Genomic DNA, 4,965 nt, shown 5'->3' with positions numbered 1-4,965 from the left:
TTTGCTGGTTGCTTGTCTGTTTCCAAACCTAGGAAGCCCCCTGAGGACCAGGTCACATCAGTCCTGTTCACCATGGTGTCCCCAGTACCTGGCCCAGGTTAGGCAATGAATGAATGAATAAATGAATAACTGTAAACCAAGCCAACAAGGGCAGTTAAAATACATAAGCAGGATTAATCTAACTAAACATTCAGCACAGCAGCCATACAAATTCTGGATTTTTATTGGAAATATTTAAACAATTAAGTCAGCCTCATGGGTGCCTCTCTTTTCCCACTTCCCCCGGCGTCTTTTTTTAATAAAATTATTTATTTATTTATTTATGGCTGTGTTGGGTCTTTGTTGCTGCGCGCAGGCTTTCTTTAGTGGTGGCGAGCAGGGGCTACTCTTTGTTGCGGTGCTCGGGCCTCTCACTATCGCAGCCTCTCTTGTTGCAGAGCACAGGCTCCAGATGCGCAGGCTCAGTAATTGTGGCTCACGGGCCCAGCTGCTCCGCAGCATGTGGGATCTTCCCAGACCAGGGCTCGAACCCGTGTCCCCTGCATTGGCAGGCGGATTCTCAACCGCTGCGCCACCAGGGAAGCCCCTGGAACCAAACTTTTTGATTTAATTTTAATTAATTTAAGCTTAGCCACACGTAGCTAGGGGCAACAGACCAGACCAGTACACACTGTAACAGAAGAGCTCCTGGTCATATTGTCAAAATGAAAAAAAAGAAAACAAACTGCAGTGTTGTGTACTTAGTGTAAACCCCTTTATGAAAACTCACTCACCCCAAACAAACCAATACACTTACTTTCGTGCATTTAAGTGCTTTCAAATGCATAGGAAAATTGGCTGAAATTATACCCAACAGACCAGTAGAATAATTACCTCCCAGAAGAAGGAAAGGGAGATCAAGTAGGTCTGTTGCTTTATTAGCTTTGTTTGAATTTTTTTAAAATGAAAATTTATTTGTGTGTTATGAATGTATAATGCACTATAGAAAGAACATTTTTAAATGTTCTCTTGCCTAATATATTTGGAGTTATTTTTTCTTTCGCTCTAGTAACCACAGTAAATCCACCTGAGTCTAGTACCTAAGACCAGAGAAACCCGAGGACAGGTCGATGGGCTGCAAGACGCTCTTTCTGACGAGTCCAGGGCCTTTGTCACGGGCAGGGTGACAAGTGAAAATGCACAAATGCACACACACATCCGTGTGCACGAAGGAACACGGAATATCTATTCTCGACCTCGACTGTGGGTCAGAATCGCCTTTTAAAACATCCAGGTGCCAGAGTCCCAGCCCAAAGATTAGATTTCAATTGGTCTGGGATGGGCCCAGGCCAGTGGTATTTTCTAAAACTGCCTGGGTGATTTATTGGGCAGCCAGGGTTAGGGCCATCTGGGCTGGAGGTGGCCAGTAGAGGAACGCCCAGCACAGTGGCAGCAAAGCTGGGTGACGGCCGCACGGGAAGGCCCGTCGGCCCCTCAACCGGCAGAGTGAGTAGAGGACATGGGAGCGGCGCTGCTCAGCTTGGTGTCTCATGGACGGGACCGTGGGGTCTGAACCCCGAGAGCCCGGGGCTGGGTTTCGGGCTCTAGTGGGGAGTTTCTCCCGGCTCTGGCTTCACGTCACTCGTGTCGGCTCCAGCCGGTGCCTGGGAACCTTCAGCCTCCATCCCTGACTCCAGACCTGTCCTCCCTACCCGGGTGTCTAATTGGCCTCAGCACGTCCACTGTTGAGCCCCCATCCTCCCTGCAGGTTCCCGGTTTCAGGAAATCGCTCCACAGCCAGCAGCTGCCCAGCCAGGAGCCGGTCGGGGTGCAGCTGATGCTTCCCTCTCTTTGCACTGCACGTCCCCTCCATCCTCAGGCCCTGCTGCGCTCCCCGTACGAGGTGGCTCTGGTCCGAGCCTCTGCCTCCCTCTCTGAACATCGATCCAGCCTCCAGACGGGTCCCCTGCTCTCACACCTCCTCCCGCCGTGGCCGCTCCAGACAGCAGCAGGGAGAGGCACGTCCACACAGCCCTGTTTCCATAACTCCAGCCCAAAGCCCTCCAGCGGCTTCCACGTCCCCAGGACGACATCCACCAATGGACAGTGGCCACGGTCCTCCCGCCGCCCTCCGGACCCGTCCCCTGGTACCAGCACCGCCTTCCTCGTGGGACCCCTCACGTGGTCTTCTTGCTGTTCTTGAATGGTGCCCCCCCCCTGCGAGCCTTTGCCCCAAATCCCACTCACCTCACTGAATTCATCCAGGTTTCTGCTCAGACGTCACCCCCTCTTGGACATGTTGGGCCATCGATTGCGCTGGGTCAGGCAGTACACTTCTGATCGTCACACCTCACATTTTGCAAGCACTCTTGAAACAAAATTCCATTAAAAAGTTGAATGAGCACAACCCAAGCGCCCATCACCCAACAAATGGAGAGACGAAATGGGGTCTATACGTGCAGTGGAGTATGAACCAGCCTTAGAAAGGAAGAACATTCTGATACCTGCTACAATCTGGAGGTACCTTGAAGGTATTACGCTAAGTGTCATAAGCCAGGCACAAAAGGACAGATCCTGTGTGATTCCACTCATTTGGGGTCCCCAGAGGAGTTACATCCATAGAGACAGCAAGTAGATGGTGGGGCAGGGGCGGGGAGTGAGTGTTGAATGAGGACGGAGTTCCAGGCGGGAAGATGAGAAAGTTCTGGAGATGGAATGTGGGGATGCCTGCACAGCAGTGAGAATGTACTTCATGTCATTGAACTGTCAGCGCTGGTCAATTTCAGTTTAATGTAAGTTTCACAATTTTTAGAAAGCTGAGCAAGTACACAGTGGTGTGACGTCAGCCACCGGTAACGAAGACTCGCCCACCAGCGAAGTCTGTCCTCCAGGCCCTTCCTTCCTGGGGGAGGACACAGAGGAGGGAAACAAACAAAAGTAAGCATAATTTCGGGCAGTTATCATGGCCACGAGGCTAGAGAGGAACACTGGTGAGGAAGGAGGTGGTTCCTTGATTGAGATGGGGGCGCCAGGGAAGCAGGGTGTTCCTGGGGCCCCCGAGCAGCCCTCGGGGCAGGAGTGGCCGCTCTGAGTGGCCTGGGTGCACAGAGAACGTTACCGCAGCACCAGCATTGCATTTAGTAACTGCTAAGCCCTCGCCTCTTCTAATTACCGCCACAGAAGGCTGAGAAGAGGCGGACCTGACGTGAAAGGGCAGCGCCCGGCCTCCGGGGGGCTGGGCTGACTGCTCTTGGTGATTCTGAGCGCCGCGCTGCCTGTGCCCCTGGCTTCCCCTCCCCAGCCCCGCCCGCCCGCTGGAGGAAGGAGGTTCCCTCCTCACATGGCACCCTCCCTGGCCCTGCACTCACCCGCTAGCCCTGCACATAAGGATCCGAGCACTGATGCGAAGGAACAAGCAAGCTGGCTGTGCTCTTATTTCCCTGAAACTCAAGGCCCCCGCAAGCAAACAGCAAAGTTGGGTCACATTTGGTTGGGACGCAGATGGATAAAGGCAGCTCGTGCCTGCAAGGATGAGTCAAGGGTGCAGGAGGGATGGTGGGAAGGCGGGTACCAGGGTGGAAACACTTGTTGGGGACTTGGGGAAGAGGACGTTGGATAAAGAAAAGTTAGAATAACCACATGGAGGGACGCAGGTTTTTCTAGCGAGGAGGCGTGTCAGGCCAGGGTCTGCAGTAAGGAAAGGTGGGTGTTTCTCCAGCCCAGGTCCCTTGGAACACCCTACATCATCCCAAGAGGATGCTCTGCCCCTCAGAGTGGGTCCTCAGGCCGGACGTGGCTCAGCTGCATTTGGGGACACAGGACGCCTTCCCACTGTGGACTCAGCGCGGGGCGGGGGGACACGTCCTGTGAGCCACGCTGGGGCCCCAGGCTGTCTGAGGAAACAGAAAATCTCAACTCCAAGTTCCCTCTCTCTCAAGGTCGTCCACTCTTTGAGTGGAAGAGCCCCTATTACTTGGTTCCTTTAATTTATATAACTTGTCCTCTCTTTCAGCACACAGAGTTGAAACTGCACAAGTTAAATGCATGTATGATTTGACCCCAGGGTAGAAAGTATCATAAAAGCAAGAACTGTGTGTCCGCAGAGCGCCAGGCCCTGGGGTCCTAACTTTGCACGGATTTTCTCTCCTCATGGAATCCTCCCATTGATCGAGGAGGAAGATGCTGTAATTATACCAAATTTGCACTTGGAAAAATTGGCAAGCGTTGTTTTAGCTTTTCCCAGCCCTGTTATAAGTTGAGGTGTTCCCCAAACACCCTGACCCCCGCAAACACACACGCAAATGCCATGCTGAGGTCCTAACCCTCAGTATCTCCAGCTCTGACCTTATTTGGAAATAGGGCCTTTGCAGATGTAATCGAGTTGTGAGGAGGTCGTTAGGGCAGCCTTATCCAATATGACGGTGTCCTTACGGGAAGGGGAAATGTGGACACAGACAGGAAGGGGAGGCTGTGTGAAGAAACACAGGGAGAAGGCCACGTGGAGACGTAGGACTGACTGATGCATCTGTAAGCCAAGTCACGCCCATGGTGGCAGCAACCACCCTCCAGAAGCTGGAAAGAGGAAGGGAGGATTCTCCCTAGGGGTTTCAGGGAGCGCGGCCCTGCCAACACCTTGACTCCAGACTTCCAGCCTCCAGACTGTGAGACAATACACTTCTGTTCTTTGAAGCCACCTGGTTTTTGGTCCTTGGTTACAGCGAAAGACCAAAAGAACACACCCTGTGACGACCAGGGACAAGCAAGTGACCCAGGCTCCGTTTGGTGATTTGTCTCAGATACAGAACTGTGAGCTCTCCAGACCTCCCCGAACATACGTGCATTTACCTGCAGGTCTCCTCAGCTCATACGTGTCTGAATGCACACACGAGAGAACATACCTGTGGGTCTCTGGGCTCAGGTCCCTTCCAGGCCAGCATCCCACACCCTGGGGCACCTCGTCAGGCGGGGAGGCCCCTGGGGCCCCAG

Source organism: Balaenoptera ricei, chromosome 13 (assembly GCF_028023285.1).
Source record: "Balaenoptera ricei isolate mBalRic1 chromosome 13, mBalRic1.hap2, whole genome shotgun sequence".
In the NCBI taxonomy this organism is placed as follows: Eukaryota; Metazoa; Chordata; class Mammalia; order Artiodactyla; family Balaenopteridae; genus Balaenoptera; species Balaenoptera ricei.
Note: the sequence above shows the minus strand (reverse complement) of the source record.